The following is a 27,514-nucleotide window of genomic DNA, read 5'->3' on the forward strand; positions in this document are numbered from 1 at the left end:
GGCTTTACTTGTGCAAATGCTGAATTTAAGGTGGAATGGCCTTAATTTTCTCGGCCTCCACAGGGAGATGGGAGTGAAGCTGTTAGGAAGCCATTAAGTGGACCTTAGTATTGCTAAATTGCAGCACCATCAAAACACAGCAGACCCCTAAGCAAGAAGGTTCTAGTCAAGCATCTGGCTTCTATCTTCCCACCTCTCGAGCCAATGAGCTCTTACTCACCTTCAGGACCTTGCCACAAATTCCCCTAATCCTACTCACACAGAACAACTGCTCCTGTTTCTGCACCCCCATGGCACATTTTACAGATTTCAGTCCTAATGTGCTATGTGAAGTAAGAGGTATGGGTCACCTCTGCATGCCTCCCACTAGACTCTTCTTTGGGAAGAGATCTTAGCATATTCACCAAAACTTGGCACTGTACCTCTTGTTCATCCAAGGGAAAAAATAAAATAAATGTAGCATTGTAAGACAGCTCTCAACCCATCCAAAAAACCATGTTTCTTAGATTTCTGACCATGCAAATCCGATTGAGCCCCTCCCACAGGGGTCGGTGGGAACTTGTGAAGGACCTCTCCAGTTGCTTGGGGTTGCCCAGGAAGCCCTGGTAAAGGCTATGCAGCCCAGAGCAATTGGGTCCCCTGCTGTCCATTGGTAGGAGACAGAGCCAGCTACCTAATTGTAGAGCCCAGTTAGTACAAAATAAAAATGCAGATCCGTGGTTCAACAAGGATTACAAATTTTAAGATAGTGTCAGCAGAGTATTAAAGTCAACTGCAGAGGCCACCCATGCCCACAAAGTCTGTCTGGCCAAGGGTGTATCTCCCAAGCTCTTAGCTCTAGAGCATGAGTGGTCTGTTTGGTAACCCATGACTTCCCTGCCTCCTTGACTAACTACACACAAATGGGATGCCATGTAAATAGGGCCTGGGTGTCTGCCATACAAAGAAGTCCTATCTTCTCTCTCCCAGAAGGAATGCTTCCCTTTCCCGGCTCACATAGGTCTTGCACCCTCATAAATCAGGCCACCTCCTCCCCCAGCTCAAAGCCAACCCTCATCTTTTCCCCTTCAGACACTTATTTTGATGAGCTTCTTCCGAACAAAGGCCAGGAAGGAAGTTTTCTTCACAGGACACAAAGAAGTGGTGCAAGAAGATCTTTGACGTGGGGTCCAAGCCCAGGGAACAGGGCAGGCAATCCAGCTTCATTGTGAGTTGACAAGGGGGGGGCTGTAGGTGTGAAGAATGTGTGCCCAGCACTCCCATCTAAAGAGGCAGCCACAGTGCCATGCTGGTAAATGTCTGACAATGGGCTCTCTGAGAGAAAGAGGGTGAAAAAAAAGAAAAAAAGAAAAAAACCTAATTTGTTGCATTTGCTAGTATTCATGGTATATATATTCCCACTACAGCTGATCTCAGTGATATCAAGCTAGCAATGTGAAGTCACTGAACACAAAATTGAGAAGATGTGCACATGCTCTCTCTCACAGGCTGGCAGGAGCCAGTTCCAGCACACCAAAGAAGGGGCACCAGCCCAGTGTTGCCATGTGGGTTGGCATCGGCAGATCTTCTGATCTTTCAAAAAGACTGGAAACTAAATTTTCATGTTTAATGCCTCCCTTGCTAAATATTGGCTACTAATTCAAACCTTTTTTAAAATATTTTTCAAAAGACTTTATTCATGAGAGACACACACACACACACAGAGAGAGAGAGAGAGAGAGAGATGTAGGCAGAGGGAGAAGCAGGCTCCCTGCGGGGAGCTTGATGTGGGACTCAATCCCAGGATCCCCAGATCACAACCTGAGCCAAAGGCAGACACTTAACCACTGACCCACCCAGGCATCCCTCAAACCTTTTAAAAACACTCTGGAAGTCAAAGTTGCGCAGGCCAAGCAAGAGTCCTGAGTTTAGAATCCTGACCTCGCCAGAGAGCTCATCTGGTGATGAGATACAGAGGGGAGTCCTTCCTGTCTCCTACATCATGAAAATAACATATTAACATTTCAGATTACCCTACCTTCCTAGCCTTGCTCATGCATTCACCCATCAGCCTCATGGAACATTCTGAAGCTTGTGATTGCTCAGCCAGAACCATTTCCAGTTACTACACTGAAAGATGCAGAGTGTTCACTTCAGCAGCACATACACTAACATTGGAATGAAAGAGCTCAGATAGAGACACCAGTTCTTTGCTATCTTCTCGGTGATATCCACAATATTGGCAAAGCATAAAAATAATTGATAACAATGATTGATGGTGATGATCAAGGATAATGACATACTTTTAAAAGCACAAGACTCTAAGTTTCCTGGGCACTGTTTTTCCCTTTTCCTCCTCTCCTGTTTCTCTTGGTGATACTTTATGTATATTCTATGTCACTCAGCAGCTACAGGAGATGGATGACTATGGGAGCAAAAGATAACGGGCGGAAGTAGTGAGAATTTTCTCTTGCCTGCAGCAGACAGCTGAATACATTTTTCAAGCCTGAAACATCATAAGAACAGAATGATTTTTTAAATGCCCTTTCTTTTATTTTCATTCATTTGCTTTTTGTGTGTGTGGTTTTTTTTAATTGCTCATTTTGCTTAAGGAGCCTCAAGGCAGGAGCACAGCAAAGTATCATTAATTAAAATATTTAAAATTATAGCAGTGGTAACAATGCTCCCAAATAAGCCCAGGCAGCACAGACAGCAAACACAATTATTATCCATAATAACAGCCAAATCGTCACTGCTGCACTCTACTCAGAGACAATGCCTCCTTCCCAGAGTGCTAAGTGACTACGACAATGAGTAAATCCTGACTATCTAAAATGAGACTAGATGGGATCTCTGGGGCACTCTTGGTCTGTGCAGAAACCTTGCCATTCCTTCTCCCTCAACCTCACCCCACATGAGGGTTTTCTAGGTGCAAAACTGCTGCATGGCAGCCACTTGTGCCCCATCCCAGCTTTTCTCCAGGAATCTAGGGGGATGCTCAGCAGTACATCAGTCAGGGCCTGGTGTGCCAGCTGATCCACCATAAACATGTTAGTGCTTTTCCTGCACCTGGAATAACCCTCTGTAGGAAATTATTCCCATTAAAAATAAGCCCACTGGAGTAGAAATGATGATAATTTATGTTAAAGCGTGTAGACACAAGACTACATAGAGCATAACCAAAGCTATTCCAAATGATGAAAAGAATTCCTCATTCATTTGTTCACTCAAGACTTACTGAGCACCCAGCATGCTCCAGATTCTGGGTCATGTCTTCTAGCCACCACAGAGACTTGGAGATGGAAGACACGGGTCTGTATCCCCAGTGAGCTCAGAGTTTACAAGGAGAGATGCAGACAGTCATACAAAGTGAGGGATGGGTACAATGGGAGCAGAGCTGAGAGGCACCCAACCCACCACGGAAGAGAAAGTGAGGGGCCATGGAGTGCTTCTCAAAGGAGCTTCCCAGTGAGCTCAGAGTTTACAAGGAGAGATGCAGACAGTCATACAAAGTGAGGGATGGGTACAATGGGAGCAGAGCTGAGAGGCACCCAACCCACCACGGAAGAGAAAGTGAGGGGCCATGGAGTGCTTCTCAAAGGAGCTTCTCAAAGGAGCTTCTCAAAGTGATACCTAATTTGAATTCTAAAGGTACTCACAGAAAATGCTGTTGGTTCCCCTCCCATCTCTCTTTGGTACTTAACATGTCCCTTCAGGCCAGCTTTCAACTGCCAACTGCTAACCGCCAGCACCTGCAACTCTGAGGCCGAGGGCTTCCTCCATCTGCCATATAAGCTCTGTCTCCCCAAGTGGCAAGCCAGGGTGCCCCTTATGCCACTCCACGTCTCATCTTGGCTCCCCCTTCTCATTTTAGCCTATCTCAATGAGGTGATCTGGCCTCAAACACTTTATCTTGGTGCCACTGATCTGGAAGCCTCAGTTGTCTCAAACCCCAGTTGTCTTAATCCCAAAACCACTGGCACAATAGTGTCTGTGATCACCAATCTCCAAGATGGCCCCAAATGACCCCTATTCCACCCCAATATTCATAGCTTTATGTAATCCCCTTCTACTTTGTTTCAAGGTTGGTCTGTATGACCAAGAAAACACGGGAGAGGTGATACTATGTGACTTTCAAGGCTAGATCATCAAAGACATTGTGGTTTCTGCCCTTGCTCCTGGATCACTTGCTCTGGTGGAAGCTAGCTACTACATTGGGAGGACTCTTAATAAGCTCTTTGCTGAAATCCATGTGGGGAGGAATGGAGGCCTCCTTCCTACAGGTAGCAAAAACCTGAAGCCTCCAGCCTGTGGAGGCCGAGAAAATTAAGGCCATTCCACCTTAAGTTCAGTGTTAGCACAAGTACAGCCATCTCAGGCCCCTGTGAATAAGAGCTGAACTTTACCTTACTTCAGTTACAGGAAAAAAAAAAAACAGCTTAACGCCCTAGGAAGCCCCATATTAGAATGAGAACAGAGCTCAATGCCTGTGGCAGAAAGTCCCTTATCAGAATGAGAACAGAGCTTAACACCCTTGAAAGCCCCATATCAGAATGTAAACAGAACTTGGGAAGTTCCTCCACCCCTTCTGGAGGTCCTCTGGACCAGCCCATAAAAGTAAGCTGGAACCCACCTCAGGGTCCAAGTCCCTGCTCCACTGTGTTGGGTATACTTGGACCCAAGCTCAAGCTTGTTAATAAATCCTCATGTGCTTGCATCGGTGTTGGCTCCGTGGTGGTTTCTCGGATTCGCAATCTTGGGCACAACACAGCCAACAACCATAGGAGTGAGATATCATGAAAGCAGGCCTTTCAGCCCCACGCAAGTCTTTGGAATACTAAAGTCCCAGACAACATCTTTACTGTAATCTCAAGACTCTTGAGCTAGAAACACACAGATAATCCACTTCCAGACTCCTAAATCTCAGAATCTGGGCAAGATAATACTCATTGTTTTAAGTCACTAAGTTTTGGGGTAAGTTGTGATGATGAAGGAGCAGAAGGCAAACTGTGGGCAAAGCACAAGCTGACACCCAGCACCCTTTCACCCCACTCCCTGGTGGGATATGTGTGACATTCCTCAGACACTCCAGGCCATCCTAAAACAAAGGGAAGGGAAAAACAAATGGTTAACTGATAGAGATCACAATCCTGCAGGACTGGAGTCTCCATCAGTTTACAAATGTCTTAGTGATTTACAAGAAAAAAGCATTCTTATCAATAGCCTAACTTCCAGAGGGCCCACAGACTTAATTTACTGGAGCCCTAACATCACTCTCCCCTCCATGAGTGTAGTGGGAAACAGAGGCAGAAAAGAATGTAAACAAAATTAAATTTCTTTATGACCTACAAGGACTTGTCACAGGAAGAATAGAACATTCCTCCAGGAAGCTCCCAACTGTCTTAATGTTAATGCTTTGCTAGAGGGGAAAAACAACTTTAGCTTGACAATAGCTAGGCCTCCAGCATCCTGAGAGTCTTCTTTAGCATATGAAAGTCCTCTTGGACAGCTCCCTTTTCCTTACCTCTCCCAACTTCCAACTATATAATCAGCCATTCCTCACAACTTCAGTGCACCAATTCTTTCTGCCCATGGGTCCTGTCCCCCATGCTTTAATAAAATCATCTTTTTGCACCAAAGACATCTCAAGAATTCTTTATTGACCTTCAGCTCTGGACCTCATCAACATTCCAAAACTAGGTCACAGTTACACAGCAATAGATAACTAATACAGTGTCGTATCCCTACTACCTTCCAACCTAGTCCCACCTCTCAGTCAAGACAAATAAGGGAGGATGATATTACAGCAGGAGATGAAAAACTTCATTTTGAACACCCTGAGGAACATCCAAGAGATGATAAGAGGTGGACAGTTGGAGATAAGAACCTGATATCTGTGCAGGGAAAAAACTAGGGCTGGAGCTCCAATATATGAGTTGTCAGGATATGGGTGGTCAGTGAAGACACAGTTGTGAAGGAAAAGGCTCAAGAAGTGTGTATGTGGTGTATTTGTTCAAATTCTCCCTCCATAAATATAGGTAGAGTCAGTCAGTGTTGATAGTTGGGTTACAAGGAGACAAACATGTGGCAAGTTTTCCTACTTAAAATGAAAAACCCAGAGTCCCAATGGGTCCTATATTAGTTACTACCAATTGCTGCATAAGAAATTATATCATTACTTAGTGGCTTGAAATAATAAACATTTATTATTATCTCACACAGTTTTCATGTGTCTGGAATACAGAAGCCACTTAGATGGGTGGTTCTGGTAATATATACAAGACCATTTATCACAGTATTGTTTACAACAGCAAAATAGTTATATTATTGTATCAAATTTTAAATACTCTATTAACAAAAATGATCAAAATCTGTAATAATAGAAAGCAGAAAAAAACTATGCATCTGCTAAAACTGAGGTTAAAACACCTTTTAGTAACATGGGAGACCACTCTTAATGCCACCAAAAAAGCATAATGTAAAATTATATAGAATATTATTCCAGTTTTATGAAAATGCTCAAATTATATAAAAAGACCAGAAGTTCATGTGCCAAAATGGTAATTGTAGTATATTAAAGTTATCCATTACTAAGTAACAAACTACCCTAAAAATTAGAACAATCACCATTTATTTGTTCATGATTCTCGTCAGGATAGTTTTTCTGCTGGTCTCTCCTGAGGTCACATACGCAGTTGCAATCACCTAGTTGAATGCCTGACAATGGACATCTAAGGGGGCTTCAGCCACAGGGCTGGTGTCCTAGGTGGGATGGCTGGAACAGTTAGTGTGTGTGTACACATGCACACACAGACACAGAGACACACAGACACAAAGGCAAGTCTGAAACCTTAGGGCAGGCTGACAGACTAGAAAATAAGGTAAGAGTTGCTGCTGCAGTCTTGAGTCTGAATTCCCACAAAGTAGTAGGCTAGAAACTCAGTTTCATACTATCATCTTGAGGAGAATTCCTTCTTTGAAAAATCTTAGTCTTTGTTCTTAAGGCCTCCAACTGATTAGATGAGGCCCACCCACAATATAAAGAGTAATCTGCTTTACTCAAAGTCTAATCTGATTTAAATATTAATCACATTAAAAAAAAATACCTTCACAGCAACACCAAGATTTGTGTTTGACCCAACAAGTAGGCACCACAGCCTAACCAAGTTGACAAATAAAATTAACGACCACAGATGACCAAGCCCAGAGTCAACATGCAAAGGGACTACACAAAGGCATGAGTACCTATAAGCAATGCTCATTGACAATCACAAACAGAACAGGCCACCACATCCAGATATATCTGGATGGCAGGTTTTTTTCTTTTTCTTACCGTATGTTTCAAATTTTCTGCAAAGAGCATGCATAACATTTTGGAACAATAATAAATGTTATATAATGATTCATATTCATCATTTTAAAATGCAAGACATACAGAAAAGTATGAAAAATAAATCAACAAATCACTGGAAATCTCATCAATCAGAAATAATCAGTGTTAATATTTTGTGATCATCATTGCATTTTTATTTATATTTATACAGATGTTAGCAAAGAGAAAAGGAAAGATGGAGCAATGAGAGAATTCTAAAAATGAAATAATTGTATGTAAATTAAAATTGTAATTTAATTTGTAAATTTGATTATTTTCTTGAACTTAACAGAAGAGAAAGAAACTGAAGAAAATTTCAAAGATCTATCGTACATCAAATGTTTCTTCACCCCTGAGAGATATTAGCTTCTTAAAAATTACTCTAAGGTTAGGAGCACCTGTGGAGGCCAAGAAAAATTAAGGCCATTCCACCTCAAGTTTAGCATTAGCACAAGTACAGCCATCTTAGGCCCCTGTGAATAAGAGCTGAACTTTACAGGAAAAACTGCAGAATGTCCTCAGCAGAGAATCCCATATCAGAAAGACAACAGAGCCCAAGCCAGTGGCAGTGGCAGAAAGTCCCATATTAGAATGAGAACAGAGCTCAATGCCCTTGAAAGTCCCATATCAGAATGTAAACCGAACTTGAGAAATTCCTCCACCCCTTCTGAAAATCCCCTAGACCAGCCCATAAAAAACCCAGCTGTAACCCACTTCGGGGTCCAAGTCCCTGCTCCGCTGTGTCAGGTATACTTGGACCCAAGCTTGAGCTTGCTAATAAACCCTAGGGCGCTTGCATCGGTGTTGGCTCCTTGGTGGTTTCTCAGATTTGCAATCTTGGGCACAACACACCTAGGCAGGTTAAGTGTCTGACTCTTGCTTTCGGCTCCAGTCAGTATCTCAGGGTCTTGGGACGGATCCTCAGGCAGGCTCACGCTCAGAGGGAGTCTCCTCCCTCTGCCCTTCCCCCTGCTTACATGTGCTCTCACTCGTGCATGCGTGTGCTCTCTCTCTCTCTCTCTCTAAAATAAATAAATCTTTTAAAAAATTACTAAGGTTAAAGAAAATTTTTACATATTATGAAAATCATTAAGAGATTACAGTCATATTTTTTAACTAGAATTTTAGATAATATTGATTCACTGCTCCAAACAGCATGGGAATAATACTCTCACACTTACTCCACCTTTCCCTCTCCTGCCCCACCTTGCAATGTCTGTTTATGTTGACTTTACTTTGCCAAAGTCTGTAATAGCAGCATTCCATTCCATTCCATTCCATTCCATTCCATTCCATTCCATTCCATTCCATTCCATTCTATTGCTCACCTGATCAAACCTAACCCCATCACCAAAGAGTTCTGGTTTCATGCAAGTAGATACAGTGAGTGTTCAAGTCTGGCTGTGATTTCATATTTAAGACTGCTTCATACACAGGCATCTCCCTGGCTGCAGAGACTTTGCTTAGGTCTCACTTTCCAAGTCTCAGAACTTTATAAACATTGTTCGGTTATCTTTGAAAGTTACCATGATGTATCGGAGGACAGCCAAATCTCTGCCACTGTTGGGGACTACTCAGTGCCTAGATGCCTCAGGAATTCCTTCTTTATTTTATAAGGTCAATAGATAAACCTAGGAATATTCTTGATGATGGTCATTCGCAATCTGTTTTTCTTGGCATGTCCTACACTTGGCCACATGCAGATCTGCAGATTTGCATCTTCTCTGAAGTCTTACTCTGTGTTGCATTGTCTTTGGCAGTAACATCCATTACCTTATTTTGAATCATCTTTGCCTCACTTCCTCTTCTAATTATTTAATCTCTTTTCTCTTCCCTCTGTATTCAGTATGATCATCTGCAGCTTTCCCTTCACGCCATTAGTTTTTAGCTATGTCGATTCTATTCCTTGCTATTTTATGTTACTTTATAATTCATTTCCTAGGTTTGCAGTCTCCTTTTATAACTCATTCTGTAGTTTTATCATCTCATCTTTCAGCTCTTGTTTTATCACATTTATATTCCTACTAATTTATTCTCTAAAGGAAAACATTCACGTGGAAGCTACTTCTATCTCTTGATTTATATTTCTTCCAGATTTCACTTGACTTTTCCATATCCACACCTGACTTTCTGACTAACTGATTTTCCTGTGGTATGTTTGCCTTGTTGCTCTATCATTTCTCTTCATTTTGCTTGTGCTTAATGAGAGCAGCTCTATGCATAACACTCTTCCCTCTTTATTGGGGCCAGTTTGCCTTTCCCCACCCTGAGTTCCATTTTAAGGCCTGGGTCTTGTTGGTCTAGCCACTTTTCTGTAACCTGGGAGAGGACAGAGCTCAACCAGGAATTAATTTAGCCATCAGTGAGGAATCTGCTCTGAGGTTTCTTCTGAGAGCACTAAATGCCTATGCGGAGGGCCCACTCTCCACAGCTGAGGGTATGGCTCACTTCTGTGGACTGTGGTTCATCCGCCAACCTAGCCCGGTGTCTTAGAAAATAACAAGCCCTCTACCTTGCTAGTGGGATTGCAAATTGACACCATCTTTCCAGAAAACAATTTGGCAATAAATATCTAGACCTTATATTATATATCAAGACCTGTATTTGTAACATCAATCCAAGTATCTCTTTTGAGATTTTCATTAGAAAAAAAAAAAAGAAGAAGGAAAACAAAGATTCATTTGCAAAGAAATTCTTTGCAGCATTATGTATAATAACAATAAACTGGAAACAATTTAAATGTTCAACATCAAGGCATGTGGCAGTAAAGATTGCAGCAAATAAAAACAAGGTTTATGAAGAACTTTAAAGATAAGATTATATGCTTCTGATGTAATATTAAATAAAAAGCCAAAATACAAAGTTAATAATACAGTAAAATCCAACTTATGTTTTCAAAATGCATAAAAACCACACCTAGGAGGAACCACTAGACTCAAAACTCCAGGAAGGTGAGAACCATAACTGTTTTGTTCACTCCTATATAAGCAGAACCTAACATAGTGCTTGGTACAAAACAGAGGCACAATAAATATTTATGAATAAATGAATAAATTAATTCAGCAAAAGAAATTTATCTCAGGATTCAATAGCAAGAATAGTTGTGTTTCTCAATGGCTTTGATTTTACAGATCTTTGATCATGCTCTGACTAGTAGAAACTTTAACACATTTGGCTAACTGAGATAGAGGTTTTCACAAAACACATTTTGTATATAACTATCTCATTTCCTCTTCCCTTATTTTTTCTTTGACGGAAATTCTTTAAAGAAAAATAACTTTATAGAGATAATTTGCATACCATACAATTGGCCCACTGTAAGCATACAATTCAATAATGTTTAGTAACTTTATAGAGTTATGCAACCATCACCACCATCTGGCTTTAGAACATTTTTCACTACCCAAAAGAAATTCCTTCAAACTCATTTGTAGCCAATCCCCATTCCACCCTCAACTCTTGATAACCAGTGATCAGCCCTCTGCCTATGTAAATTTGCCTAACTGGACATTTCATTTAAATGAAATCATACAACATGAAGTCTTTGGCTTCTTTCACTTAACATTTTGGTGGTTTACCTATGTTGTAGCGTACAACATAACATCCATATTGTACATCATTTCTTTTCATTGCTGAATAGTATACTATAGTATGAATATACCACTTCTGTTTAACCATTCTTTGCTAACCAGTTGATGGACATTTGGATTGTTTTCAGTATGAGGCTATTTGAATAATATTGCTATGAACATTCTCATTTGAGTCTTTGTGTAGACACATGTTTTCATTTCTCTTGGGTAGAGTCCTAGAAATAGAAATGATGAGTCGCAGGGTAAGTTCTTTTTAACATTTTAAAATGCCAAAACATTTTCCAAAGAAGCTATGCCACTTTAAATTTCCACCAGCAATGTGTGAGGGTTCTAGTTTCTCTATACCCTGGCCAACAATTCATATCATCTGCTTTCTTAATTTTAGCTGTTCTAGTGATGGTGTACAGGTATCACATTGTATTTCTAATTTGCACTTCCCTAATGACTAATAATGTTGATAACTTTTTCTGTATTTCAGAACCATCTGTATGTACTACTTAGTGAAGTATCTATTAACGTCTTTTGTCCATTTTTTAATTGGCTTGTCTTCTCATTACTGAGTTTTAGGAGTTCTTTACAAATTCTGGATAGAAGTCCTTTATCAAATATATGATATGCAAATACTTTCTCCAAGTCTGTAGCTTGTCCTTGAATTTTCTTAATGGTATCTTTTGAAATGGAAAAAGTTTTTATTTTAATGAAATCTGATTTTTTATTTTTGTTCTTTTTTGCCTTAAGCTTTTGATATCATATCTAAGGACTCTTTGTCTAACTTAACATCAGAAAAATGTTCTATGTTTCGTCCAGAAGTTTTCCAGCTTATCTCTTACATTCAGGTCTTTGATCACTTCAGTTAACTTTTTTGTGTGTGATGTAAGGTAAATGTGTAAACTCATTTTTATTTTTCCAAATGGATATTCAGTTTCCCAGTACCATTTGGTAAAAAGACTATTCTTCTCCCCATTAAATTATCTTGACACCTTTTTTTGAAAATTGTTTGACTATAAATGTAAAAAGGCTCAATTCTGTTCCATTGATCTTTATGCCTATCCCTATACCAATACCACAGCATTTTGATTATTGTAACTGTACATTAAGTTTACAAATCAAGTACGTCCTCCAATCTGGTTCTTTTTTTTCCAAAACTGTATTTCCAAAAAAATTTTAGGATTAGCTTGTCAATTTCCCCATAATTCTGCTGGGTTATTGAGACTGCATTAAATCCATACACCAATTTGGGGAGCATTAAGACGTTAGCAATCTTGAGTCTTCCAATTCCTAAATACAGAATTTTTCTCCATTTATTTAGATATACTTTAATTTCTTTAAGATATGCTTTATAGTTTTCATTGAACAAATATTACAATCCTTTACTAAATGTATTCCCAAGCATTTTATCCTTTTTGATCCTTTCATGAGTGGCATTAAGAAGATTTTCATTTTTTGCATTGTTTGTTCCTAAGACATATAGAAATACAACTGATTTTTATATATTGATCTAAAATATCCTGCAAACCTTGCTAAACCTGTTTATCAGTTTTAGTAGTTTCTATATGGATTCCTTAGGATTTTTTATATATGAGATCATATCATCTGTGACTAAAGACAGTTTTAATTCTACCTTTCCAATCAAAATGCCTTAATTCATTCATTCACTCATTCATTTGTTCATTCATTCTTGCCTTATTGTACCAGTTAAAATCTCCAGTACAATATTAAACACACAAAGCAAGGGTGAACATCCTTTCCTTATTCCCAATTTTATGGGAAAGACTTCAGTCTTTCAGCATTTAATATGGTGTTAGCTATAAGTTTTTTTACAGATGTCCATTATAAGGTAGAGGAAGTTCCCTTATTTTGTTTAGTATTTTGATCATGAAAGGGTGCTGAATTTTTGCCAAATGATTTTTCCACCTCTATTGAGATAATCATCTAGTTTTTGTATTGTATTCTATTATTATGATGTATTACATTAATGGATTTTTAGCTGTTAAACAAACTTTGCATATGTTAGATAAATGCCATCTGGTCATGGAGTATAATACTTTTTACATACTGCTGAATTGAATTTGCTAGTATTTTGTTTAAAAGTTTTTATTTATGTTCAAGAGGGATATAAGTCTTTTCTTTTTATGTCTTTCGCTGGCTTTGGTATTACGGTAGTATTCCCCTCATATAGCGAGTTAGGAATTGTTCCTACCCTCTCTATTTCTTGAAAGTGTTGAATTCTTTAAATATTTGACTGAATTCACCAATGAAGCCACTTGGGACTTAAGGTTTGCTTTGTGAAATATTTTAAATTACTAATTCGATTTCTTTATTTATTACCAGCCTACTCAGATTTTCTGTTTAAGTCAGTTTTCATAATTTGTGTTTTTTGTGGTATTTAATTCAATCTAAATTGTCGAATTTTCTGGCATTAAGTCATTCATACTATTTTCCTCAAAGTTCTTTTAATTTCTATATGATCAGTAGTGATTTCACTTCTCTTATTCGTGATTTTGTATTTCCTCTTTTATTTTCTTGGTCAACCTAAGGGCTTGTGGTAGGCAGAAGAATAGTCCTCCAAGTATGTCCACATTTTAATCCCTAGAATCATTAATATATTATATTACATGGCAAAGAAGAATTAACGTTGCAAATGGAATTACAGATGACTTAATCAGCCGACCTTAGGATAGGAAGATTACTCCGGATTATCCTAGTAATACAAATGTAATCACAAAAGTCCTTAAAAAGTAGGAGGAGGCATGAAAAGAAGAGCCAGAGAGATGGCAGTGTGAGAAGAACCTGGCCTGATATTGTTGGCTTTAAAGATGCAAGAAAGGACCATGAGCCAAGGAGAGTTTACAGCCTCTTGAGCTGAAAAAAGAAAGAAAATGGATTCTCCCTAGAGTCTTCAGAAAGGAATTCACCCAGCCAGCAACTTGAGATCCATGTCAGACTTCTAATCTCTATAACTATAAGATAACGAAACTATGTTTTTTAAGCCACTAAACTTGTGGAAACTTGTTACAGCAGCAATAGAAAACTAAGATGGTCTCAACTTCTTTAATCTTTTCAAAAAACCAACTTTTTGTTTCATTAATTTTTTATTTTTTTATTTTTTTTTTCATCTTCTTTCCTTTATTTAATTTATTTTGGTGGTATTATATTCATATCCTTAATTTTTTACAGCTCTTTTTTTTTTCATGTCTATTATTTTTTTTTATAAATTAATTTTTATTGGTGTTCAATTTACCAACATACAGAATAACACCCAGTGCTCATCCCGTCAAGTGTCCCCCTCCGTGCCCGTCACCCATTCACCCCCACCCCCCGCCCTCCTCCCCTTCCACCACCCCTAGTTCATTTCCCAGAGTTAGAAGTCTTTATGTTCTGTGTCCCTTTCTGATATCTCCCACACATTTCTTCTCCCTTCCCTTATATTCCCCTTCAATATTATTCATATTCCCCAAATGAGTGAGAACATACACTGTTTGTCCTTCTCCGATTGACTTACTTCACTCAGCATAATACCCTCCAGTTCCATCCACGTTGAAGCAAATGGTGGGTATTTGTTGTTTCTAATGGCTGAGTAATATTCCATTGTATACATAAACCACATCTTCTTTATCCATTCATCTTTCGATGGGCACCGAGGCTCCTTCCACAGTTTGGCTATTGTGGACATGGCTGCTAGAAACATCGGGGTGCAGGTGCCCCGGCGTTTCATTGCATCTGAATCTTCGGGGTAAATCCCTAACAGTGCAATTGCTGGGTCATAGGGCAGGTCTATTTTTAATTCTTTGAGGAACCTCCACACAGTTTTCCAGAGTGGCTGCACCAGTTCACATTCCCACCAACAGTGTAAGAGGGTTCCTTTTTCTCCGCATCCTCTCCAACATTTGTTGTTTCCTGCCTTATTAATTTTCCCCATTCTCACTGGTGTGAGGTGGTATCTCATTGTGGTTTTGATTTGTATTTCCCTGATGGCAAGTGATGCAGAGCATTTTCTCATGTGCATGTTGGCCATGTCTATGTCTTCCTCTGTGAGATTTCTCTTCATGTCTTTTGCCCATTTCATGATTGGATTGTTTGTTTCTTTGGTGTTGAGTTTAATAAGTTCTTTATAGATCTTGGAAACTAGCCCTTTATCTGATATGTTATTTGCAAATATCTTCTCCCATTCTGTAGGTTGTCTTTGAGTTTTGTTGACTGTATCCTTTGCTGTGCAAAAGCTTCTTATCTTGATGAAGTCCCAATAGTTCATTTTTGCTTTTGTTTCTTTTGTTTTCGTGGATGTATCTTGCAAGAAGTTACTGTGGCCAAGTTCAAAAAGGGTGTTGCCTGTGTTCTCCTCTAGGATTTTGATGGAGTCTTGTCTCACATTTAAATCTTTCATCCATTTTGAGTTTATCTTTGTGTATGGTGCAAGAGAGTGGTCTAGTTTCATTCTTCTGCATGTGGATGACCAATTTTCCCAGCACCATTTATTGAAGAGACTGTCTTTCTTCCAGTGGATCGTCTTTCCTCCTTTGTCGAATATTAGTTGACCATAAAGTTCAGGGTCCATTTCTGGATTCTCTATTCTGTTCCATTGGTCTATGTGTCTGTTTTTGTGCCAGTACCACACTGTCTTGATGACCACAGCTTTGTAGTACAACCTGAAATCTGGCATTGTGATGCCCCCAGCTATGGTTTTCTTTTTTAAAATTCCCCTGGCTATTCGGGGTCTTTTGTTTCATTAATTTTTTAAATTTTCTACCCTATTGTTTTCTACTTTGCTCTTTATTATTTACTCCCATCTATTTGCTTTGGGTTTAGTTTTTACTCTATTCTTTTTCTAATTTCTTAATGGAGAAGCTTAGGTTATTGACTTAAGACCTTTCTTCTTCTTTCTTATAGGCATTTAGAACTATATAGTTCTAAGTGCTGCTTTATTTTAATCCTATAAACCTTGATACATTGTCTTTCTATTTTCATTCAGTTCAAAATACTTTCTAATGTCCTTTTCAGATTGCTTTTTTGACCAACGGGATATTTAGGAGTGTGTCATTTAATTTTCAAACATTTGACATTTTCCAGAGTTCTTCCTTTCTGTGAATTCAAGTTGCTCTCTGCTGTCACTTCCTTTCAGCCCAAAGGATTGCTTTTAGTATTTCTTGTAAAGCAGGTCTGCTAGCAACATATTCTCTCAATATTTGTTTATCTGGGAATGTTTTTCTTTCACCTTCATTTTTAAAGAGTATTTTTGTTGAAATTTTTTCTTTTTTCTTTTTGTATTTTTTTTTAATTGGGAGATTTTTTACTTTCAATATTTTGAATACATCATTCCACTATCTTCAGAATTCATTGTTTCTGATGAAAAGTCAGTGATAATATTGCTTTTCTGTACATGAGAAATTGCTTTTCTGGTTTTGTTTTCGAGATTTTCTCTTTTCTTTGGCTTTCAACAGTATCACAATGTGTCTATTTGTGTATGTCTTTGTAATGCTTGGGTTTTGCTGAACTTCTTAAAACTGTAAATTAATGTTTTCCATCAAAACTAGGAAGCTTTTGACCATTATTTCCTCTCTTTCTGCGATAGCCATTACATATATGTTGGTATGCTTGATGTTGGCTCACAGGTCACAGAGATTGTATTAATTCATCTTTGACCTTTTTTCTCCCTATTAATCAGTTTGGGTAATTTCTGTCAATGTACCTTCAATCTGCAGATTCATTCTTCCGCTATTTAGCTACTCTAGCAAATTTTTCATTTAAGTTATACTTTTCAACTAAGAATTTTTAATTGCCATATTTTTCTTGAGATTCACTATTCACTAAATCCTTGTTATTCTACTTTTGTTTAATTCTTTGAGTGTGGTTTCTTTTAGTTATTTTAAAGTATTTATAATACTTAATTTTAAGTCTTCATCCATTAAATCCAACATCTAGGGTTACTCAGTTTCTATTGACTGCTTTATTTTTCCATACTGTAAGTCAGATTTTCTTGTTTATTGACAAGTTATCACAATTTTTTATTGAATCTTGACATTTTAGAACATATATTTTAGCAACTCTGAATTCTGATTCCTCCCTACCCACTCACCCACCCCCAAAGATTACTGTTGCTATCGCTGATTTGTCTGTTCTCTGTTGAGTAACTTGCCTAGACTAAGTCTGTGAGCTCTGTCTTCGTCATAGTGTCTGGCTTCTGATGTGTCTGCTCAGTTTTGTTTTGATTTTTTTTATTATCTTCATTTTTAAGCCTAGCCTCCTAAAGTTCATCCTACTGTCTGTTCAACCACAGATTAATTACAGGTTGTGCTCAAATACCTTGAGCCAGGAAGGTTTCCATTCTCTGCTGATGGATCAGCGTGTGCGCTAGGGAGCTCATTCAAAATTCAGGTCATTTTCAAGTCTCTCCTGCAGTTTACTTTCTGCCAGGCCTTCTCCTGGTGTCTCACAGACTCCTCAGTACATGAACCCAGACTCTATTGGCCAGGAATGTGCAGATGGCTTAGGATCACTCCGGTTTCTGCTGTTCATATGCATAGCCTCAGTCAACCCAGGGTACGTGAAGAACATATCAAGCCTATTATGGTTGTCTCACTCCCAGAACTTCCTGCTAAATTTCTAACCAATCTGTTATTTCATTGCATTCTCCAAAAAGAACCACAAGTTTAGACCACAGAAGCTACTAGCCCTCCCTGTTTTCTTGCTGTAAAGACCACCACTTTAATTGACAATGGTCCAAATCAAATAAGCCTCTTCTGGAAGCAGCAGCAAAACAACTGGTTTTCATGGCCTTCCCTACCTACACTTAATAAACTACTTGTAGAGGTAGAGGGGGGATGGCAGGAGCCCCATGCAAGAATACCACAGACTTGGGATCCCTGGGTGGCGCAGCGGTTTGGTGCCTGCCTTTTGCCCAGGGCACGATCCTGGAGACCCGGGATCGAATCCCACATCGGGCTCCCGGTGCATGGAGCCTGCTTCTCCCTCTGTCTGTGTCTCTGCCTCTCTGTCTCTCTCTCTGTGACTATCATGAATAAAAAAAAAAAAAATTAAAAAATTAAAAAAAAAAAGAATACCACAGACTTCTACCATTTTTAACCAAAATTTAGTAGTTTTCATAAATAAATGTTTTGCTCTATTTCCAATAGGCTAAATGGTTGTTTTTTGATAGTGTTATCCAGTTTTATAGTTGCTTGGTGGGGATGAGGGAAGTTCATTGACCCTTTCTTTCACACAGGCATGCTAGAAGTGAATCAGGAAAACTTTCAATAACCAGTTTTGTGTTATATGTTCTTTTTCTTCACCAAGTCATCTCAAATCCATTCTCTAACAAGGCAAAAAAAGGAGGAAATAAACAAGAGGGAGCAAGAAAGAAAAGAGAGAAAGAATTCCTAAAATGATATAAGCAAAAGTATTTGAAAGATTTCACTGTTTTTTCCTGCCTTTTTTTATATTTTCATTTTCCATTTTATAATTTCAACTTTATATATTTTATAATTTAATTTTCAAATAGTATGTGGTTATGTATGTGGTTCAAAGATTAAATTGAAAATTAATGTACAAAAAAAAAGAAAATTAATGTACATAGTCTCTCAGTCCTTTAACTCATTCATCTACTTCTTGACCCCATTCTTACCATGGGTCATTTATTTCATGTTTATTTTTATTTTGTATTCATCTATTGTGTGTACGGTTTCCTTATGTAAATGCAAGCATATATGAAGATATATTTTTGTTTTTCTCCTTTTCTAATAGGAATCAAAACCTAATACACATATTGCTCTGCCCTGGCTTTTTTTCAGTTCATAATCACCTCTGGAAAGCTTTCCATATCCTTCCAGTTTCCTCATAGTTTTGTAGAGTTGTGTTGTATTCCATTACAGGGGTACTATGATGCATTTGATCAGTCGGCTACTGATGAATCATACAAAGGAAGTCTCTGCCCACAGTCTAGGGAAAGCTAGGAAAAGGTCCTTCTGCTTTCAATGTTCCTCTAAGCCATTTTTCAACTAGCTGGATGAGGGACTATTACTCCCTCCAGCCCTTTTCTCGGTCAGTTTACCCTAGCTCCAAATGAGGTCACCAATTAGAATGGGATAAGAATGGGTGGATTAGGAGAATGCTGAAAACCCACTTCTAAAGATGGAGAGCTTCCTCCTGGTGACCCAAGCCAAATTCAATCTCGCTTAGCTCTTGCATTTACATGTGGATAGGTTTCCTAACTCCCAGTTGTAAAATAAGGTTCTTCTTATACAGGAAGAAGACATGCTACGATTTTTACCTTTACAATAATTTTTTAAAATACACATTCATTCTTTAAGGTTGTAAATTGAAGGTTAAATTAGGAGTCTTATAGCAAGGATGTTTGGGGGAGCCTGATACTACTTCCTTCTCTAAGAACTTATGCCACAGTTGCTACTGAAAGGAGGGTATGGGTCATGGGGCTACTGTATTAGTACCACATGCCCTTGGGCATACTCTCGTCTGATTCAAGAATGGATGACCAACACCAAGGAACACAAAGCTTTGACTATTCAGGGATAAATAAATTTTTCTCAATAAATAATTTATTCTAGAAGACACAGGGAGCATAGGAATATAGGGAGCACTTGAACTGAAAGGTGATGTACAATATGGCTGGAGAAGGTACCTGCCCAGGAGCAACATTTATGAGCCTAATTGAAGAAAAATCCCTCTCCTTGATAGCAACCTAAAGTCAACTCTCCCATCAGGATCAACTTCAAAGCCCTTCTCCATTAGCTGAGGCCACAAATGACCCCGCTGCTCAAAGCAAAGGGCATTTTTATGGGCAGCAATGTCACAAGCTATCATCAAACAGTTTTTGCTCTGAGTACCAAGATGCCAGCATAGAAAGGTCCCCTTAGGTACAGCCAATATCCCCCTCCCACCCCCCAAAAAGCACCCCCTGACCAAAACCATCCTCCTCTGCCCTTCAACGGCCTCTCCTTTTTGCACTCCTTTAATTGGACTTGTTTTTGAAGCCCATAGAATTTATTATTCAGAAAACAACCTTCTCTGCAATATCAACCTTAATTAACTGTGTTCTTTTTCTATTGCCTCCCACCCTCCACTTCATGCATTTGAATTAAGGCACTCCAGAGCCCCTGGCCAGCACCCCTCCCCCATCACAGACCCATCAGTGTCTACCAGCCAACCATGACCAGATAAGAGAAAATGGAATTCCTTATCTCTGCCTGCCAATGTGAAAGGGTCAAGGTTACCAAGGAGAGACCTTCCAAAATGAAGGAGAGGAAGAAAGAAGCCAAGCCTCTCTGGTTTCCATGGAAACAGAAGGTTGAATCATGGCGCATCCCCGAGAGCCTGGCCCGCTTAGCTCTGCTGACATCTTTCCACTTCATTAGCCTCTTTATCAAGTGATTCTGCATAGGACTAAGTGTATTTTGGTGTCAGGGTGCACTGTAGATGATTCAAAAACAGAATGACCTTTGCCGCAGATCCCCAGTGCCTTCAAGAGCCACAGACATCTGCACCCCCCGCTCCTTTCAGTCCTCTTTACAGCTCTGCTCACTCCTCACTCTAATCAAAGCTCCTGCACCACGAGGCTGAGGCTGGGAGGTGTCCCTACCCAGCAGCCCAGGAAGCTGGGACCCCGGCTGTCAGGGATGCACAGCACCCGAGCCAAGAGGAAGATTAATGACTTTGCCCACAGAAAATGGATAAAACGGGCCCCAAAAAGACAATAAATGTGGGGCCGACTGTGAGGAAGGCTCTGACAGTAACAAATACTGACTGACATGGCATTGTGTTCCCTTTCTAGATGACTCTGAGCTGCCAGTGGAAACACAGATTCATTTAATAAGCGCTTCAGTGAGACAAAGGGGCCTTTGGGGGTTAGGATTGATCTCCACCGCATGCGTGTGCACACCAACATTTTGTGTGTGAAAAGGAATGTCTGCCTCTGGTATCTGTCCCTTTGGAAATCCAAGGAGCGTGCTGTAATTTCCCAATCTTGTCTCCATGCTTCAGCAAATTTGTCACTAGTAGGTTCTCTCAGCCATGAAAATTCTCCTGCAACCAAGAGCCCAGGGCTGAAAGGAAATCAGTTAGGGGACTTAAAACACCTTTGGTAAGTTTGACCTCCCTTTCAGGAAACCTTACAGGTCAGTGTCCAGGGGAGAGACACTCTTCCTCTTGTACACGGGCTGCAGTGACCTTTGCAGGAAGCAAGCTTGACCAAGGAGCAGGCAAGTGAAGCTGGAGCCACAGGAATGAGGCTGACAAGGAGATGCCAGGAGGCCTGGGAGTTGCCTTCCTTGTATTTTGTTTTCTTCTTTCCAAAATAACTCAAAAAGGCTGTGTCACGGAAGCCAGGGAATCTGGGTCCCATGTCCTGGGGCCGACACCAACTCCATGTGCTCATGACGGGGTCATTTGTTCTCTCAGAGCATCATACTGCCATCAGAGGAATGTGATGATTAGACTGGGTAACTTCTCAGATCCCTTCCAGCTCTGTCGTGGGGGTCCGCCCTAATGTGACCCAGCCTCTCACACTCACACCCCAGCATGGTCTCCTAAGTCTTTTCCCAAACCCCATTCCCTCCGCACTGTCTCTACCCTCACCTCCCTAGCTCTGAGCCTGGCCAGAACCTTCACATCTGCTACTGGACTGGCACCATGACCCCCTACTGGGCCCATAGTCTTGCTCTTCTCCCATTCATTCTCCAGAGCAGCAATTCTCAGGGTACAGTCCTGGTCTAGTGCTATCAGCAGCACCTGGGAACTTGTTAGAAATGGGAATTCTCAGACCCTATCCCAAATCAGAAATTCCTGGCTTCGGTCCAGAGATCTGACTCCCCTAGATCAGAATAAAAGCCCTCTTTAACCTGACCCCTCTAGGCCTATTCCAGGTCCTTGTCTGACTACCACCTTCCTTGGAAAATATTTACTGTCAGGCAACACAAACTTGTAATTGTCAATTACACTGTACTGTGTCACACCCCTGGCCCCACAGAAATCATTCCTTCTAGCTGGGATGGTCCTTATGGCCAGTCCTCACTTCACAGGGCTAAGTCCTTATCAAACTTTAATTCAGTGCAAATGACACTCCTCTAAAAAGACTTTCCAACTTCCCCTACCTCCAAAACTAGCATCAAGACCCCTCCCTGTATTGCCAGCATTCCTTGTGCATACCTCCACTCTGCATATGTCACCTTGTGTGGCAGGCAGGATTCTAAGATGGCCTGTAAGATTTCCCAATCTACTCCTACCTACCCCACTAACAACCCGTGTGTACAAAACCTGCATAACCTCTGGGACAATGAATATGATAGATTTCACTCCCATAATTCTATATGGTTGATTTTGTTTATTTTGTTTTAAGATTTTATTTATTTATTTGAGAAAGAAAGAGAGCACAAGTGGGAGAGGGGGCAGAGGGAGAAAGAGAAGCAGGCTCCCTGCTGAGCAGGGAACCCTATGCAGGGCTCAATGCAGGCTTGATCCCAGGACCCTTAGATCATGACCTGAGCCAAAGCCAGACATTTAACTGACTGAGCCATCCAGGTGCTCCATATGGTTCATTTTAAAATAAAAGGATTAACCAGGTAGTCCTGATCTGAACACAAGAGCCCTTTAAAAACAGTTTACTCAAAAAAGAAGTCAGAGATTCAAAGCATAAGAGGAATTCAACCCAATGAGGTTCTCCATTGCTGAGATGGGGGGAAAGAGGTGGGCCTAAGGCAAAGACCCAGAAGCAGCCTCTAGGAACTTAGAATAGTCTCCAGCTGACAGCCAACACGGGAATGGGAAGTCTAGTTCTACAACCTCAAGGAACTCTATTCTGCCAACAACAGAAATAAGCTTGGAAGTCGATTTTTCCACAGATCCTCCAGATAAGAATTTAGTCTAGCCAAGACCTGGATTTCAACCTGAGCAGACATATTGTGCTGGACCTCTGACCTGCAAAACTGTGAGCTAACTTTAAGCCACCAAATTTAGGGTACTTTGTTACATTGCAACAACAATAACAACAACAACAAAACTAACACATCTTATTTTGTAATTGTCTGCTTTGTGGCAGCTCCTCTACTGACTGAGCTACTTCAAGTAGAAACTGCCTTATTCGTTCATGTCTGTGTCACCAGCACATGTCTTAGATGTGCCCAGAGCTTAGTAGGTAGATGGATGGATGGCTGGATGGCTGGATGGATGGATGGATGGATAAATGGATCTTAGAGCACTGGATTCCATTGTCCCAGCAGTTGCTTTGGTATGATGACAAAGGAACAGATTTTTTTTTTAAAGAATACGTAATAAACAATAAAACTGGAATAGAAAAAAATGGGGTTTTGCCACTTTGTTGATTTTCACAGCATGAAGATATCTTCATCTGTTGAGAGTTTGTCCTCCATTTATCTCTTGAAGATCAATACCTCATAGCACCAGGAGCTAATAATATGTGCCCTCTTATGGACATCTGCTATTGTTCTATATAATGCCCCTTCTCTTTGAGGTAATGATGCTTTGTGTACAATACTGGTGGGGTGTAGTGACCAGCCTCCCACCTCAGAAGCCCAAAAAGGGAAAATCCTACCTGTCTCAACTCGCTGGATGTGCAGACAGCTGAACTCTCCACCCAGAAGTTAGGGTGAGTAGTATGATGTTGCTGGGACAGTCAGGTTTATCCCTATCAGATTTAGGGGTATCTAATTCCTGGTGTCTAATAGAAGGTCAAGTGGTATCCTGGTGTAGCAAAGGCTGTCCCTGGCCCAGTTGCCCTCTTATAACAGGGTTCTGACTCAAGCACTTGATTTTTTCCCATATTTCATGCTGCTTCTCTGGCCGCCCATTGAATCTCTGAACCTCTGATTGACTCTTTTCCTGCTTAAAAAAACGTAGAGTTGGTTTTGGTTATTTGTAACCAAGAACTCTGACTGATAAAAATTCTGATCATGCTGAGGTGACAGCTGAGCACTTTTCCTATTCTTAAAAGTCTCGGAGAGTCTACAAACTCTCTCGGTTACCTGTTGTACTAGTCAAGGTTCTTAACTGTAAACAAAAGAACCCTCTGTAGCTGATCTAAATGGAATAGAAATTTATTAAAGGATATTCAGCATCTCGAGAGACCCTGAAGCCAGGAACAAAAGACAAATCTTGCCACCCTCAGGATTGCTCCCATAGGGTCTTTGCAAGCACCCCCAACTGGCACAGAAACCACAGGTTCCAGCGACAACACTGCACCCTATGTCTCCACCAGAAAGCCTGCCATAGCTGTCCTGGATGCTCAATGTCTCTGTCCAGTCCCTGGTACGAATGGACTCCTTTTGACACCTGCTTCCTAATATCAATGGCCTCCTAACTGAAGCCTGGCACAGACGCATCTAGTTAGGAGGAACTTAATCCAGTGCTCTGTTCAAGGGAAACTAGGAAAACCCATTCCTGGCTTCTCTCTTAGGAAAGCACAGACTCAGAAGGCAAGAAATTTTCCAGAAGTAGGAAAAGTGTCCAAGAGTTCTGGGTGCCCAAGTGGCTTGACAGATATCCTTTTGACTACCAGTAGCTTGACTACATCTGTTTCAGTGTTAAAAACACCTTGCATCCAAGAAATCCTTTCTAGAGGCTAACCAAACTCCCACCTGCTGCAAAGCACTAATGTAACCAGAGTCCTCTGTATGCTGCCTTCAGCAGAATTCTACAAGAGCTCAATTTGTAAGCTCACTGCCTTACAAATATTTGAACACTGTCCTTAAGTCCTCTTTTGACTTCCTTTTATGCTGGTTAAGAAGTAACAATTATTTTCTCCTTCTCCCTTTCTTAGGATTCCTTGGAGCTTTTGTCAATTCTTGAAGCCATTCTCTCAGCTATTCAGATCTGTCTTCAATTGCTCTAAAAGATCCATTCCTTGTACTGTTCTCTACCAGATAACATAGATGCTTTCATTTTCGCTCTTCATGCTGTCTCTCCAGTTTAGACCCTTAGCTACCTGCTCCAATGAATAGCATCCTCCCCTAGGTTCATTCAACTCTGCTAGGTCATGCTGCACTGTGGCCAAACCACAAAGGAATTTTGCAGTGACCTGTTATTATGGGGTATTCAGAGCTAAAAGCACAGCAGCCCTTCCACCCCTTGGTCACTGCATAGCTACAGTGCATACTCAGCTCAGAGGTCACTGGAATTACAGGGGCTCAAAGAAGAAGCAAGGGGGTACACTGCTGCTCTGGAACAAAACTCTCCAGCTTCCCAAAGCTTCCACCAGCTATGTGACCTCAGACAAAGGTCCTCAAACCTTACCTCTCTGAGCTTCAGATTTCTCATCTGGAATGTTTAGATAATAATAATATTTGCCTCACATAACTCCTAAAGGGTTGAAAAAGGTGATATATCTAATATACTTACAGTAAATGCTCAATATTTGCCACCTTATAGGGATGGCTTGGAGACCCCAAATAATCATGGGTATAAAAAAAAAAACCTGTAAACTGGGAAAATCTCATAAAATTTCAGGTTGTTACTAACATCATAGTTACTAGTATTATTTCACAAACTAAAAAGGTTGTGGTACAAGGTTGTGGGTACAACCATGATAAAATGCACTTTCTAGAAGGACACAAGTGGGTTTCCACAAATTGCCCTGAGAAGAATGAGTGTGATGGTTAATTTTATGTGTCAATCTGAATGGCTTAAGGAATGTCCAGATATCGAGCAAAACATAACTTCTGGGTGCATCTGTGAGGTTCCTTCTAAAATCGATTAGCATTTGATTCAGTAGACTATGTAAAAAATGCAGGCAGCATCCAATCTGCCAAACTGAACAAAATGGCAAATGAACCATGAATTCTCTCTCTTCTTGAACTAGAATGTCTACCTTTTCCTGCCCTCAGACATTAGAGTTTCTAGTTCTCAGGCTTTTGGACATAGAATAATTATACCATGGGCTTCCCTGGTTCTCCATGCTGCAGACAGCAAAATGTGGACCTCTCATCCTTCATAATCATATTAGCCAACTTCTGTGAGCTATATAGATACAGATAGATATAGATATAGATATCCCACTAGTTCTGTTTCTCTGGAGAACCCTAATACAGTGATTATATATCCATTATAGATATGCCCAGAATGGTAGAATTTGTGATTTATAGAGGCAGGAACTGAGGGGAAAAGACCTTGCCTGAAATGGTCAGTGGCAGAGATAGTCCTTGAATCTAGTGTTCTTGGCTCAGTTAACATCACCTTGGCAGAACAAGTCTTCCATATTGACCTTTGTGGGCCAGACAGTGGTTTCCAAATGGCACCAGCCAGGTTTCCAAATGGTACCCAACATCCAGACCACCCAGACCATCCAATAGCCAGAGTTGGTGCCCTTAAACATAATTTGAAGAATCAGGAAATGTCCACATCAACAATTCCTCCTCCAATCCATCTGCCTTTGAGTCTGAAGTCCCTGCCCTTGTACTAACCTCTTTAGGAAATTTTAAAATGGAAACAGCAATTCAAGAGTGAACTCTGGAACCGTTATTATGCTAAGAACTAGTCTAGCAGATCTCTGAGTAAGAGCAGATAAGAGTTTATATGGGGAGTTGGTACAGGGTAGAGTTAAATAAAGGTTAACAAGAAAGGTAGAAAAATCATGCAAAGAATATTTCTGACACAATAAATAGGATTTCCCATAGTGAAGACTAAGGTCGGGGCTACTGAGGGATATATGAGGCTCCCTCAGGGAAAGGGTTAAAGAGTGCCACCCTGTAACGGTCCATCCTTCCAGGTTCAGTCAGACAGCCCCTCGTTAGGGAGTCTTCCTGGGCCCTCCAGGATTGAGTGCCTGCCTTCAAGGATTTCATAGCATTCTGAGTCTCTCCATCATGACTCTTCCATCTCACTAGCTGTGAACTCTTTGAGGGCAAAATTAGGCCCTGCTGCATCCCTAACATGCAACAGAGCACCTGGCTGGATTTACGGATGGCACGGCAAGTCTAGTCACCCGCCTTAATACATTTGCAAGCCACACTCAGAGGAAGGCCCCTTCAGCCAAGGCTACTTCTTCTGAGATTTAGGAACCCTACTGATGTTCATAATTCCTTTAAATTCAGAGACAATTCATGTGTGCATCAACTAGAAGACAAGAAGAGAAATCTCTGGCTACCCCAGGAGCTAGCACTCAGGAGCAGTAGCTTCTGAAACTCTACAGAGGAAGGACAGATAAGTGTGGCAAGCTAGGTGAGGAGCTACACCACTTATCATGGGCTGGCTCTGTATAGCTGGCACTCAGTTTTTAATGGGATTACATTTTTCAGGTGAACTTTTTATTTTATTTTTAATTTCAAGTTTTTATTTAAATTCCAGTTAGTTGGGGATCCCTGAGTGGCTCAGCAGTTTAGCGCCTGTCTTCAGCCCAGGGCGTGGTCCTGCAGTCCCAGGATCGAGTCCCACATCGGGCTGCCTGCGTGGAGCCTGCTTCTCTCTCTGCCTGTGTCTCTGCCTCTCTCTCTCATTCTGTGTCTCTCATGAATAAATAAATAAAATCTTAAAAAAAAACACAAAAAAATAAATTCCAGTTAGTTGGGACACCTGGGTGGTTCAGTGGTTGAGCATCTACCTTCAGCTTAGGTCATGA

At 40.4% G+C, this 27,514-nt stretch overlaps 1 long non-coding RNA gene across 2 annotated transcripts in view; it reads right to left on the minus strand.

The window, feature by feature from the left end:
- Nucleotides 1-27,514, minus strand: part of LOC129507347 (uncharacterized) — a 165,161-nt gene that overhangs the window by 3,313 nt on the left and 134,334 nt on the right. The window lies entirely within an intron of this gene.

Source organism: Nyctereutes procyonoides, unplaced genomic scaffold, assembly GCF_905146905.1.
Source record: "Nyctereutes procyonoides isolate TBG_1078 unplaced genomic scaffold, NYPRO_anot_genome, whole genome shotgun sequence".
NCBI lineage: Eukaryota > Metazoa > Chordata > Mammalia > Carnivora > Canidae > Nyctereutes > Nyctereutes procyonoides.